Genomic DNA, 15,420 nt, shown 5'->3' with positions numbered 1-15,420 from the left:
TGCAGGCCCTTGTCACCTTTTGCTTGGATTCAATGGCCTCAAAGGTCCCTTCCAGGTTTAAATATATGATCCTCTAATTACTGCAATGGCCTCATCATTGGTCTCCCTGACTTTTTCCACCTCACAGACATCAAACTGATTTTCCTAAAGTGTAGGACTGACCATATCACCCCTCTAATCAATAAACTCCACGGGTTCTCTATTACTGATAGGATCAAATATAAAATCATAGGCTTGGGATTTAGTAATAACAAATGTTTACATAACACTTTAAAGTTTGGGGGTTTTTTTGGGGGGGAGGGGGGAGGCAAGGCAATTGAGGTTAAGTGACTTGCCCAAGGTTACACATCTAGTTGAGTGTCGAGTGTCTGAGGCTGGATAGGGCCAGTGCTCTATTTACTGCGCCACCTACCTGCTCCCACTTTAAAGTTTACAAAGTACTTGCTACATATATCATCTCATTTTGAACTCTTTATAACCTGGCCCATTCCTACCTTTCCAATCTTCTTGCATGTTATTCTCTATGTTAGCATATATGTGATTTCTCACAAGAGGGCTCATTTCACCTCTTTAGTCTGTGTCCTTTAATTGGCTGTTCCTCAGGAATGTTTTCCCTTCTTACCTCCACCACTTGGAAACAACACAAGACTTCCCTGGGATGTCCTTTAAGACTCCGCTCAAGGGCCATCTTCTGTAGGAATGTAAAGCAAACCTGGAAGTACTATGTAAATGCTAACTGTTATTATTACCTGCTTTGTCTGTGTCTTGTATATACCCTAAATATGTACAGATTGTTTTCTCCCTTAGAGTGTAAGCTCCTAGAAGGCAGGAATTGTTTTTTGATTTCTCCAACACTTAGCACATGGCCAGGCACATAATAAGTACTAAATGAATGCTAGTTAATTGAATGTCCAGCAGTCTGTGGTCTCTTCCACTACTTCCTAATGCCCCCCCCTACCTTTTAAGTATAGATTCTCCCCAAAGTTGTGTCCTCACTTCTTTTTCTACTTCTATACTTTCTCCAGTGGTGATCTTATCAGCTCCCATGGATTTAATTATCATTCCAAATCAATATTAAGTCTTGTTCTTTCCCTAGAATTTTAGCCCAACATCTCCAACTGTTCCAAGGCTTCATCTCCATGTCCTATCTTCAAGCTCGATAGAAGTCCAAAAAACTTCCCCCCCAAACCTGTCTTTCTTCCTGACTTCCCTGTTTATGCTAATAGTATTACCATCCTCCCAGTCATCCAGGATTCAATTTTGCTGTCAGCTTTGACACTTCCCTATTCTTTACTCTCCATATCCAAATCATATGCAAGTTTTACAGATTCTATTTCCATAATATCTTACATTATTCTCCTTCCCAGGAACACTGCCACCATCCTAGTCCAGGCCTTTGCCACTTCCTACAGGAAATCTTTCACTGGTGCTTTCCTCAAATGATTTAATGTTTACTGATCTGTGCTAAGTACTGCATCCTCCTGTGCTGTGTGCCTCCCCCCTTTCTGCCCCCCCCCCCAATAAAAGCACCTTGAAGGCAAGGGCTATTTTTTGTTTCATCTCTGCATCCCCAATGCCTAGGCACAGTGCCTTATACTTAATACAAACTAGTTCAATGAATGAACTCTCACCTGAATACCCTCTTAAACCATAACCACTCTCTGCCCTCTCCAATCCTACACACTTCTGTCAAAATATGTCAAAATAATCTTCCTTAGGAATAGATCTAGCTGTGTTATATCCCTGCTCAAAAAGTCTCCAGAGGCTCCCTACAAGGTTTAATTCTAGTGGATTGCCTGCAGGATAAAATATACGTTCCTAAGTCTGACCTTTAAAGCCCTCCACAACCTAGCTAAAACCTACCCTTCCAGATATTTGCTTTATTCCTTTCCCCTCACTCTACATTCTAGACACACTGGACCCCAGAACTGACCCATCTTACGACTTTGAGCATTTGCACAAGCTGCCCCCATCCCTAGAAGTCTTTCTCTCCCTCCTGGGTTAAACTCAGCTGCTACCTCCATAGTTGCCCACTGATTCCCCCAGTTGAACATATTTTAACTCTTGAAATTTTCCTACAGCACTTATCTGGATCTCTCCTTTCCTCCATTAGAACCTATTTTGTATTATATTTGGCTGTATACATATTATATCCCTCCAGGAGAGCAGAAACTGTGTTTTTTTAACCTAGTTTTACGACTCTCTACACAATTACACACTGGTCTCCTGCTTAGTTACTCATTTGCTTCTATTCAATTTAACCTATAAGAAAGAAAATGACAATGTTCTCACTATCCTGGCATAACCAATCAAATAACATTTATTAGGCCCCTGCTATGTCTCAGGCACTGTGCTAGGAGCTAGAATAATGGAAAAAAGTATTATAGTTGCAGACAGAAGATCTTACTTGAAATCCTGCCTCTATCAACATACTGTTTGTATCTTCATACAAGTTACTAGCTCTCTAGGCTTCAATTTCTTTATCTAGAAAATGAGGGGATTGAACTTAATCGCCTCTGAGTTCCTTCCCAGGTCCAAATCTAAAATCCTATGATCTGACCATGTCACTTCTTGGTTAACAGCCTCCTCAAAAATCTTTAGTAGATCCTTATTGCTTCTGAGATAAATGCAAAAAGCATAAAAGAGCATTTAAAGTCCTCCACAATCTGGTTCTCAACTTTTTGATTCATTTCCTATTACTCCCCTAACTCTTCCTCCTGCCTACTCTCTGTTCTGCTCAAATAAGCATGTTAGCTAGTTTCTGTCCATGATATTCCATCTCCCACCTCCACAGTTTTGCATGGATATTTCATACCTGCAATACCCTCTTTCCAATTTTTTAGATCACTTGTTTCCTTCAAGGTTCACCTCTTATGTGAGTCCTTTCCTGTTTCTTCCCCTCTGCCACATTTCCCAACTTTCCCTCCTGAAATTACTTTGTGTTACTTAATACATACATATTTTTAAAATTTGTTGATCTGTGTTCTATCTTCCTATTCCCCACCAAAATGTAAGCTTCTTAATAGGAGGCACTGTTTTTGGTTTTTGTCTTTGTATCCCTAGAACCTAGAAAGGGCAGTTAGTGTCTAACACATAGTAGATACTCAATAAATGTGGACTCTAATCCTTAGATCCCCTCCAGTCGTATACCCTAAGAAGCTGGCTGGCAGAGTCAGAAATGGAAGAATAATCACAATGTGATACAAGTATGTTTTCATTATATTCATTATAAAGAATATGCCAAAACCTTGTGAATTCAATGCCAAATAGTATAAAACAAGTGACTGCAGCAAAAGGATATGCTGAATATTTTTTAAATATGTAAAACGCTGTAAGGTTTCTTCTATAGGGCAATTAATTTATTTGTTTCATGTTGTCTCAAATAATCTGCAGACCACTATAGCTAACATCATCCATAACTATGCTACCACCATGACCTGGAACTCTAAACTTCTTCAGATCAAAATCACTCATCCTCTTAGCTACATTCCTCCTTAAAATTATTCTCCACCCTCACTGTGAGCTCCAGGTCCTCCATTCCCCCCCACTCCTCACAGTCTAGTACTTTTGCTCTGACACTATGATTGACAAGTTCAACAACATACTATCTTCCTGAATCCCTTGACCTCTTTGTCGTATTTACCTGCTGCTGTGAAGCTTGACAAAACCCAACCTCGGATTATTCCCACCATTGATTTTCTCTGTATGTGAATAATATGCTGTTGAATGCTGTCAAATAACTGTACCAGCTAGGTTGACTATTAATTATTGTTATCTAAACTCAACTGTGCCTTTACCATAATCCTTTATTCTTCCCAATGTCTTTTTATTACACTCACTACAGTGGCTGTGCCTAAACTTTTCTTCCCTCAAACTTCATATACTACCTCTTTCCTCTCTGCTCTCAGTATCTTACCTCTTTACTGAGAATAGAGGACATCCAACCTAAATTTCCTTTTTCTTCCGTATTTCCACACTTGGAAATTTATCTCTCTCTTTTTTCTCCCTTTGCTCTAGTCTCCAAAGAAGTACACCTTCTTACTAAAACCATCCCCTTTACTTCTATCTCTGACTAAATCACCTCCTAGATCCTCTGAGACACTGCCCTTTTAATCATTCACTCATTTTCACACACTGCCAACCAGTACTTACTTAAATGCAAAGCACCATGTGCCTCCTTATGTGTTGTATGGCTCCCCAATGACTACAAATATGCCTAGGTGTCCCCTTCCAACAATCCTTGCAAGATATTATCTTCTATTTCTTCACCCTTTCACAAATTCCCATAAAGAGTCATTTCTAGCCCTTAATACTTAATACTTCTCATAGGTATGGGTAGGCAATGCAGTCTTAATCAAAATGATTTAAGCAATTACAAAAGATAAAATAAATAACTGATTACATGAAACTGAAAAGCTTCTGTACCTACAAAACTAATGCAACCTGAATGAAAATGGAAGAAGTCAAATGAGAAAAAATCCTCTGTATCAAATTTCTCTGACAAGGGCTTAGTATCCAAAAAATATAAACAATTAAGAGATATAGATAAACACAGAAATAGATATAACCAACAGAAATATTATCCCAGTAGATAAGTGGTCAAATCACATGAACAAACAGCTCTCTAAAGAACTACAAACTATTAACAACAGGAAAGAATACTTCAAATCACTAATAATAAGAAAAATGTAAATCAAAAACCCCTGAGATTTCACTTCACACTTTGTAAAATTGGCAAAGATGACAACAGTGTTGGAGAGGTTGGTGGAAGATAGACATACTAGTTTACTGTTGGTGGAGTTATGAATCAGTTCAACCATTATGGAAATAATTTGGTATTATGCAAATAAAGTGATTAAAATATCCATACCTTTTAACCTAGAGGTTCTTTCACTACGTTTATACCTCATGCCAAGAAGATGCTGGTAAGAAGAAAGTTCCATATACAACAAAATGTTAATAGTAACACTTTTTGTGATAGCAAATTGGAAACAAAGTAGTAACCTAGTGGTTGGGAAAATGGCTAAAAAGTTTTGGTACATGAATGTAATGGAATACTACTGTGCTATAAGAAATGAAGAGTGTGATGAGAAGCATGGAAAGATGGACATGCACTGATGCAAAATGAAGCAAAGTCAAGAAAACGATATACACAATGACCACAACAATGTACACAGAAAGAACTACAAATGTGTATACATATATAAAAACATACCTACATATACACACACAGAACAAAATTACAATGAACAAGCAGGGCTTGAAAGAATATGAGAAAACATTTTCATCCCACTCCTTGCATAAGTGGGATGTCTACAAGTACACTTTGCATATTTTCAGACTTTTCTGTTGTACTGATCAGTTATGCTGATTTCCCCCCCTTTTTCCCTTTTAAAATACTATTGATTATATGAGACAGCTTTATGGGATGGTTGTTTGGGGGTACTATTGTGATGTCAAAAATATATATATCAATAAAAACTAATTTTTAAAAAGACATTTCCACTCATTGCCTCAACGTGCTCATGTATCACTTAACTGCTTGCAATTTGGCTTCCTTACCCTGACAGAAACTATTCTCACCTACATACTTCGATCTCTGACCTACTAATTGCAATCATCTTTAACACATGTTACTAATGCACTACCCACCTAGCAACATTGTATATTGTAATTATAATATATAAAGGTGTATGGGAAGTGTGGTAAAGAGCAAGGGACAGAATGCCCAAGGTGGTGCCCATACAATCTTAAAAGAGTCTGAATTAGTCCTCCACTACATTCTGTAAACCTTTGCAACAATTTATGAAAACACATAGGCAAGAATCCCATAGAATGAGAAAACATGGCTGGATAGTGATCTATAGTACCATTGGAGGGAGTATTTGCATTAAAGAGATCACAGATCCACAAAAGATTAACTATCTACTTATCCTATACTACTATTAAGACCATAAAATGCACTAACTCTGAGATGAGTTTCCTCTAAACTTTCCATTTCCACGGCACCTCAGTTTAGCACATAACAGGTGCTTGTTGAATCCAAAAAAAAAGGTGTATTGGGAGGATCTAGAACAAAGTAACAATCCCCACTGTTAGAAAATAGAAAAATCTCACAAAAATACATTTGTATAAATCAGGCAGTAAGGCTGGCAAACCAAGTAACAGGTAGAAGGTGGAATAAGGCTGGCAAACCAAGTAACAGGTAGAAGGTGGAAGATCTCAATGTCCGAAAATTATAGTCTTTACCAAAAAAAAAAAAAAAAAGGATCAGCAAAAGGGGAACAAGTTATACAATAACAACCTAGTAAAGACAAACCACTGAAGGGCTTAAGAATCTTGATACACCAAAGAATCCATCTCGATTGCAGAGGACCCATGAAGACGAATACTACCCACCTACAGATGGCGAGGAAATGGGCTCCAGGTACTGATTCAAACACGTTTCTGGCCAAGGCCAAAAAAGGAATTTGTTTAGTTTTGTTGTGCATAATCAGTTACAAGGCCCTTTCCCCACCCCAGCCCCGCTCCCACCTACCACGGGAGTGGGAAGGACAAGTGCAGATAAAGTTGGCTTTCTGTTAATTAAAAAAAAAAAAAGTTAAAACAACAACAAATGGACACAGACACCATCAGCCCTGGGCAGTCTGGATGAAGCTTCGGGGGCCAGAGGGTTTTATGAAATTGCTCGAGGCCCCGGGACACTAATTACCAGCCTCGGAACGACGGAAAGGACTTCTTTAACTGCAGGGGCAGGAGGATGGAATCCCGGATCTACCGCTCACCACAGCCCTGGGCCTCAGTTTCCTCGTCGGTCGAGGAAGGGAATGAGAGGACTTCTTAGGCCTCTTTCAGCTTTCCAGCTGGAATGACGCCAGCACCTGGGCTCGGGGGTTTGGGTACAACAGCCGGGGGCCCCCGCCTACAGAGGAGAGCGCAGCGGGAGGGTCGGGGGTGGGCACCGCCGGATAGGCAGGCCGCTAGTTCGAGGGGTCCGGGGAGGGGGTACTGAACTCACTCACTCACCTCGACCACGATCCGCGAGCTCCGGTACCGGTCCCTTCCGATCCCGCTCCCAGCGCGCGCTCACCCGCTCACTTCTCCAGCCGCAGCAGCGTTTGGAAATCCCGCTAAACTCAGAGCTCCGAGGTTACGTCGGGGTCACGCATGCGCCGCACGGCCCCTCCCCGAGCCCTGTCGGAACAGCAGTTCCCGCCCTCCCACAGTCTCTGTCGACTGGCTCCATGGTGTTTTTTTAAACTAGAGAAATTAACCGCAGCAGTCAGCTGCCTCCACCATAGCCACAGAAACCCGAAGCAAAAGTCAGGGCGGGGGCGGGGAAATGCTACCCACTTCCGTATGCTCTTCCCAGCTTGGACGACTACAACTCCCAGCAACTAAGTAGTGGGCTCGGGCCAGGACTGTAGCTCCGGCATGCATTGGGTCCCGCTTGGAACTACAATTCCCAGAATGCAATGCCACAGCCTGACCTTTTAAAGGTGTTAGCCAACCCCACCCCACCCCCCCACCGCACCCCACGGGGGCTGGGCCCAGCGAGTCAGTACTTGGGGTGATGGTTGTTCCCGCGGGTCCTACAGGGATGGGCCCACATCTAGGTTTAGCAAGTGCTTGCAAATTGGGGCAAGGGGGTAAACGGTGAGGGAATATGAGGAGTCGATGGTACTAAGGTTGTAAACCAAAGTGGAATCAGAGAATGTCAGAAGAGGATAGGGCTTCGGGGACAAGCAACAACAGGTCTGTTAGGATTATGTTGAGTTTGATGGTCCAGCGCAACATGGCGGGCCCGGCGCTCGGGATAGAGAGACGAGGGACCGGACAGCCACGGGGTGTCCCAAAAGTCTTAGTGCATGCAGGTGTCAGCGGTGCGTTTTGTTTTATTTTTTAAGTGTATATAAATTCCGTAGCTTAAAACGACGCTAAAATTTTTTGGAACACCCGGCACGTCCAAGAGTCATCTTCAAAGACTTGATAGCTGAACCCAAGGGAGCTGATGACATCACCAAAAGAGAGATTAAAGAGGGAAAAGCGGCAGAGGCAGGGGGAGGTTTGGGGACCCCACAGTTAAGGAGCATGGATAATCAAAGCGTCCAGGAGATATCGTGGGCGAGATCTCCATTGTCACTTAACCCCGTGCATATCCAGCCGTCAGTTGCTAGATCTTCACCTTTCTTGCTCGCTGTTATCCATTTTCTGTTCCTTTCTCTACACTCATGCCCTTGCCCCCTCTCACACCGACTATTGCAGCAGAACCTCCCTTTTGGTCTCCCTGTCTCAAGTCTCTGCTCTCTCAAAACCATTCTCCACAGAAATACCAAAGTGATTGCAGCAAAGAACGGGTCTAACCTTCAGACCCCCCAGTTCAAAAAACTCCAGCGGCTGTCTCTTTTAGGACGAAATATGTTCTGGACTCTCAAAGGGCTTTTAAAGCCCTTCACAATCTGGTTCTCTGTTACGATTTTCCAGGTTTATTGAACCTTACCTTCATACACACAATTCTACACAGTTGGTAAAGTGATTTTCCTAAATCATTTCCCACCTGGCTGATTTCCTGACTTCATCGTTGTCTCCAATAACTCATCTTTCTGAAAAGATTGCAAAAACTCTGAAACTCACACCTTCCTCAGTTCTCAGCCACCCTCACCACACACAGTCACACTTGGCACCCTCAGGCCTCAGGAACCCTCCCTCCCATTGATTTGATTTGGTGGAGTGCGGACTGGGCCATCAGAAAATCTCCCAAATCCTCCAACTGGGTTAGCTCAGGGCAGTTGTTTCATTTCCTACCGAGCTACAGGTCATTTCCCCCACAAATATCCCTCTTTCCCACTTGACTGATTACTGACTGACTAAAGGGAAAATCTGTGCTATTCTCCTACTCCATAAACTAGAGTGCCTCCTTATTTCTAAGATCAAATTAAATAAGGATCATGGGAGCTTTCAGTCTGATTTGCAGCTGCACCTTTCCATAGGTATTGTCTCTCCTGTTGAAATGTGAGCTCCTTGAGAGCAGGCACTGACTGACTGTCTTGCTTTTCTATTTGTATGTCCAGTGCTTAGCATATAACAAGCACTCAAAACTTTACTCATACATCAAAAATCCTCTATTTGACATTTAATAACTTCACAACCTGGCTTCATCTTTCCAGCCTTTTTATGCATTACCACCAAGCACACAATTTTACCCAGTCTAACTAGCCTTATTATTCATACAATACTATGGCTTCCATCTTCTTGTTTTTGCCCTGGTTGTTCCCAGTGCCTGGAACACACACACCCTCTTCACCTCTGCCTCTTAGAACCCCAAATTTCTTTCAGGGCTCAGATCAAAAGCCATCTTCTACTTGGGACTTTTCTTTATTCTGTTCCCCTCCTCCAAATAATCTTGTATTTTCTATACATGCAAAATGTCTCTTCCCCCAGCTAGATTGTGAACTCCTCAAGGGCAGGGACTGTTTTATTTCTGCCTTTGTATCTCCAGTGTCTGACACATTTTGGGTATGAATGTTTGTTGTTTGGTTGATGATTCCTTTTTTTTTTTTGCTTTTTTTTTCGAGGGCAATTGGGGTTAAGTGACTTGCCCAAGGTCACATGGCTAGTTTTTTTGTGTGTTAAATGTCTGAGGTGGGATTTGAATTCAGGTCCTCCTGACTCTAGGGCCGGTGTTCTATTCATTTCGCCACCTAGCTGCCCCCTGATTGATGATTCCTTAAGAGAGACTTAGAAGGAATGACCAGACAGGTAGGTAAAGAATCAATAGAGAGATATCTTGAAAACCCAGAGAAGAGAGAAGGAGAGGATAATCAGTCACATGCTAAGAGGTCATTAAAGATGAGGACTGAGAAAAGGTCTTGGAGTGTGATGGCTTCATCTTTTAAGAGTTTAATGTTGTATCTCATTCTCTCCCATTTCTGGGGAGGCTTGCCCATTTCTTATCTTCTCTCTTTAATTTTTTCTTTTTTTGGAGGAGGGAAGGCAGGGCAGTTGGGGTTAAGTGACTTGCCCAAGGTCACACAGCTAATCAAGTGTCTGAGGCTGGATTTGAACTCAGGGCCTCCTGACTCCAGGGCCAGTGCTCTATTCACTGCACCACCTAACTGTCCCTTTAATTTTCAATCTGTTTTTCATGAGCTTCTTCCCTACTGTTTGCAAGCATGTCCCCATTTTTTCCCATTGTTAGGAAACCTTCACTTGATCCTACTTTTTTTTAACTTGTGGAAGAGAAAGTGGAAGGAGACAGGGAAGAACAATAGAGTTACTTAAAAAAAAAATAAAAAGAGTCATTGAAGCATTTTTTAAATTGACAGAAGAGAACAAAAGGAAGGCCAGAAAGAAACGCAGACAGGGAGAACAATTTTGAAAGTTACATGTTCAATTTGTCATATACTTAGAAGGAAAAGCAAGCTATACATTGTGTAGATTTGTATGGTTTCATGTGTTTCATGTTTTTTCTGTTTTATAGTACTTGGGGAAATGCTCAGTTTGTTGGCTTCAGAATAATAAATAAGTATATTATATATACATATACATGTGCATTTACATATATAAGAAATTATATATGTAAGGAAATGATAAAGGATATAAAGAGTTACTCCCACAAAAAAAGAATTAACAACCATATTATAACCATACATTCAAATATTAGCAACTATATGAAAAAATGCTCCAAACCACTACTAATAATAGCAATAATAATTACTAATAATTATAGTAACCACTAATAATAATAGTAATTGTGACCATTAACTGCATGGTTTTGCAAATCAAAACAAGTCTGAGGCTTCCCCTTCTACCTAGAAAATTAGCAAAACTAACAGAAGGGAATCATCTATGTCAGAGGGATATTGGTTGTGGGTGGAGCTATGAATTGATGTCACTTTCTGAAAAGCAATTTGGAATTGTGCAAGTAAAATGACTTAAATGTCCCTATTCTTTGAACCAGAGAGCCCACTGCTACAGATTTTCCCCAAAGAACACCTTGGCAAAAAAAGAGCTCCCATGTACACAAAAATGTTTATAGTAGTGCTTTTATGATAGCAAAGCACTGGAAACCAAGGTGATATCCATTACTCTGGGGAATGGCTGAATAAATTGTGGTACATGAATATAATGGAATATTACTTTTGCATAAGAAACAGCAAGTCAGATAAATGTAGAGAAGCATGGAAAGAATTATATGAACTGATATAATGTGAAAGAAAGCCAGAAAAGCAATATATTCAAAAGCTACAACAATGTAAATAGAAAGAACAGTAAAACTGAATGTTGTGAAATTATAGAGACCCAACTTGGCCCCAAAGTAGAGATGTGAGTGGATGACTTCCCTGTCCCTCTTTTGCAGAAGTCAGAGTCTATTTCTGAGGAACACTGCATATAATTTCAGATTTATTTCAATGTTTTGATTGGTTTTATAAAATCTTTTTCTTTTTTTTTTTGGAGGGCAGTTGGGGTTAAGTGACTTGCCCAAGGTCACTTGGCTAGTTTTTGTGTTAAGTGTCTGAGGCTGGATTTGAACTCAGGTCCTCCTGACAACAGGGCCGGTGCTCTATTCACTGCACCAGCTAGCCACCCCTCTTTTCTTTTTCTTAAATTTTTTTTTGTTACAAGGGCTGTTCTCTGGGTAGGGGCAGGGGAAAGTCAATGTAAAAACAAAAGATATAAATATAAAACTATTTTAAAATAAGTGAAAGGGTTAACCTTGGTCAGGGGGGCTAGTTCATTAAGGATGTCAAGGGGCTTAAAGAGGTAGAAAAGGGAACTTGTGACCAATAACTTTGCATTTTTCTAGTAAAGTATGAAGTGAGGTCCCCTGCTAAGAGAAAGAGAGGAAAGCAGTATGGGAAGCAGGAGGAGTAGAAAGTAGGTTTAGGACAGACTTTGATAGGAATGCAATAGAGAGCCAATTACGATATCTTTTGTTTCTTTTGTTATCTTTTGTTTCACCTCTTCCCAGAATTTTAATAGACCTTGTGGCCAAGCTGTACTGTTTTCTGAGACTCTGGTCATAGTTGCTGTGGAGCTCTTCAACTATGCTTATGTCCTAGGTATCCCTAGATACATGACATTTTTCATCTTTGGGGTCTTCTATTTATTCATATTTTCAGCTTTATGTCTTGAATTAGAATTTTTATTTTGGGGTCAGGGCTGGATTCCAACTCTCCTGCACACTTGGATGGTGTGGTAGAACCTTGTTTGGTCCCAATCAGTATTGTTTGGACTACTGCTGGTAGCCCTCCCTCCAACTGATGACTTATATACAGTTATCTCCACAAAATCGTGGGGACAAGGGTTGTAGAGCCTCTTTTCTCCTACCTCTCCACCTTTATCTGGAAAATTTGCATAAAATTTTTTGGCCCTCCTTTTGTACCAGAGAAGTCTGAATTATTATGGTATTAAAAGATAGAATATGTTGGTATATTTTATGCATTTCTGAGTTTCTAAACTTTTTCTGTTGTCTGTTGACCCCTGTACATTGTCTGCAGCTTCTACAAAACTCTCTCAAAATTCCCATTTAATTTCTTATGCTGACATGCAATATATTGAAACATGATGGGGAAAGTCTCAATGTGGAAGGGAAAACTGTACAAAGTGCTGGCAGGTCCCAGTTTTCCCTATATCCTCTGGGTACAGAACACTGCAAGGTCATTATGGAAAGCTCATGTCAGTTTGTTGCAAATTTTCAGAGATCTTGAAGTGTGTGGACTGATCACTGCCCCCTTGATATAGGAGCTGTCAGTCCCCCATAAACGGAAACCCAGAATCCTTTAGGTATTGAGCTACCCTCCTCTCAGCACAGGGAGTGTGCTTGACTATCCTAAAGCTTCCTGGCTGGAGCTCTCCAGGCCTAAGCTGGAAGACTCTGGAAAGTTTGCCTTGCCTGGCCCCTCGGTGCCTGTGGTCTTCTGGGTATTCCTTTTTGCCACCCAAGGCTGGAAGAGGGAACTCACTTAATGTCATTCTTTGTTTCTTAATTGTAATTTGGTCTGGTGCTTTTTTGTTTTATCTTTTCTGGAGTACATGTGCGGGAATTGGCCTGCTCTGCCATCTAGACTGGAAGTCTACCTACTTCAGTGAAACTGGACTACTCCCCCATGACAATCCCTTTGCCATTGATCAACAATCCTCAACAATTGGAATGAATCTCCTTTTTCCCATTCTCCACTTGTAATATCTCTTGCAATATCTCACTGCCCCCCAGAAAGCCTTCCCGATTCCTCCAAGTGGAAGTAATCTCTCTATCTTTGGACCTTTTCCTTGACACTTCTATTATGTCCTTATATTCTAGTTTGTATTATAGTTATCTGCACACTGGTCTTGTTTTCCTAATTAGATTATAACCTCAAGAGCAGGGCCTTTATTTTTTCCATCTTTGTACATTGTTTAGTGCCAAAGCAGAAAGGGGGGAGGGAATAAGCAATTACATATCACCTACTATGCTCCAGACACCATGCTAACTGCTTTTTTTTTTTTTTACAATTATGTGATTTGATCCTCACAACAACCCTGCAAGAAAGGTGCTGTTATTATCCCCATTTTACAGTTGAGGAGACTGAGGCAAACAGAGATTAACTATCTTGTCCAGGGTCATGCAGTGTCTGAAGCTGAATTTGAACTCGGGTTTTTCATGTCCAGGGTTCCCTTGACCATGCCACACAGTCACTTAGGTACCGCTGGCTGAATTGAACTCATCCTCAGATGGTGCAGGGTCTCCTGTGCTGTAATGAACATTCCAAGCTTGAGACATCAATGAGACATCCAATTCAAAATGTCCAGTATACAATTGATGAAGTAGCTCAGGAAAGAGATTGGCTTTGGATATATAGAGCTGTGAGTTATCCACACAGTGATGGTAACTAAATCCATGGGAGCTGATGAGGTTTCCAAGAGGGAGAGCCAAAAGGAATAACCTAGTCGGGAAACACATGGTCAGTCAGTCAACACACATTTATTAAGCACCTGCTGTGTTCCAGGCATTCCTCTAAGAAAAGCAAAAGCAGGGGTGGCCAGGTAGCACAGAGAGTAAGAGCACCGGCTCCAGTGTTGAGAACACCTGGAGATCGAATCCCGGGCTCAGACACTCAGCACCACACCCAGAAATAACTGGCCATGTAACCTTGAGCAAGTTACTTAACCCTTAAAAAAAAAAGAAAAGCAAACCAACCAGACAAACAAAATAGTCCCTGCTCTCAGAGGAGCTCAGAGAGTAATTGGGGGCGTGATATGGGTGATGACCCAGCAAAGGAGACCAAAGGCAGGGCAATCAGACAGGTAGGCAAACAAGGTGGTGTCATGGAAGCTCAGAGAAGACAGAGTATCCAGTAGGAAAGGGTGGTCAGTAATTATGAATGTGGCATACAGACTGAAAAGGATTAGAACTGGGAAACGATCAGATTCAGCAATTAAGGAGTCATTACCAACTCTGGAGAGAGAAGTTTCAGTTGAGTGGTAAGGTTAGAATCAGTATAGGAAACTTGCATATTTCCTTACTTTTGGAGTTCTCTCTCAGCATGTGAAGCTTGAACAAGTTACTCCCTAATATTTAACATTTTCTAAGGCAAGTGAAATGTACCAAGACTTATAATAAATACAGGAAAAGAAACAAAATAAGGCAGAGAAATGGTAGAAAAAGGAGCTCTATTCTCAGTTTATGGTCAGGGACAGTTGGAACCAACAGTAACAGTGAGAATGTTCTACTGAGATTGGGTCTAACTGCTTTTAAACCCTTCCAGGACTAGAAAGTCCAAGCACCACATGATATAGGGCTCATCCTTTCACCTTAAAGGTTGTCTTGCAGGGAGGCATTGTGGTGGGGTGATTAAAAAGTCAGGACCCTGTAAGGTCCACTTTCATGTTGGACAAGTCACTTTCCATCGGTTATAAATATCCAGCCAGAGCTGAGAAGATGGTCAATCCTGTAGCATTTGAAAAGTCTTGAAAGCAAAGCAGAAAAAAAAGCATAAAGATGGTTTCTTGAATGGCAGACATATAGATCAAGAAATCAAATGAGAAATTAAAGTAACTACTTCTGCTCCAGAACTGCATAAGAGATCAACCAGAAGTGAGAAGACAACAGAAAAGGGGTCTGCTGGCAAAACCCATGGCAGCCCATTTCTCTCTCACTTCAATTTCTGACTGTCCAGACTTTGCTATTATATTTCAGTTGCCTTCTCACTTTGAAAGTTCCTTCTACCCCTGTGGCCTTCTTACCCTGGAAGACCACTCTACAGGTCCCTTCTTCCAGAGGCAGGTTCCTCTCAGAACTCTTTCCCAGGCCAGCCATAATGCCTTCATTCCTCTTCTACTTCTCTAGACTTTGACACCATGTCCCTAAGAAGGTACCTCTCCCACTCTCCCTCATTCTGTTTTTAAATTCCTTTTTATGTGCAGTCTTCCCCCATTAGA

The 15,420-nt window shown here is 41.2% G+C and overlaps 1 protein-coding gene across 2 annotated transcripts in view; it reads right to left on the bottom strand.

The window, feature by feature from the left end:
• RAD51 (RAD51 recombinase) overlaps window positions 1-7,359 on the bottom strand; it is a 37,259-nt gene extending 29,900 nt beyond the window's left edge. Inside the window, exon 1 of one of the 2 annotated variants that reach the window (XM_069105750.1) lies at window positions 7,027-7,359. The gene's annotated coding sequence lies outside the window, so the exon portion shown is untranslated. Of the gene's footprint in view, window positions 1-4,870; window positions 4,905-7,026 lie in introns of those variants that run through there. The other variant, XM_069105751.1, reaches the window with a different exon arrangement.
• Between the last annotated feature and the right edge of the window lie 8,061 nt (window positions 7,360-15,420).

Source organism: Petaurus breviceps, unplaced genomic scaffold, assembly GCF_028583685.1.
Source record: "Petaurus breviceps papuanus isolate PSGF00001 unplaced genomic scaffold, PetGlider_PUasm1.0 77, whole genome shotgun sequence".
Lineage (NCBI taxonomy): Eukaryota > Metazoa > Chordata > Mammalia > Diprotodontia > Petauridae > Petaurus > Petaurus breviceps.
This window is presented reverse-complemented; position numbering and strand designations above follow the sequence as displayed.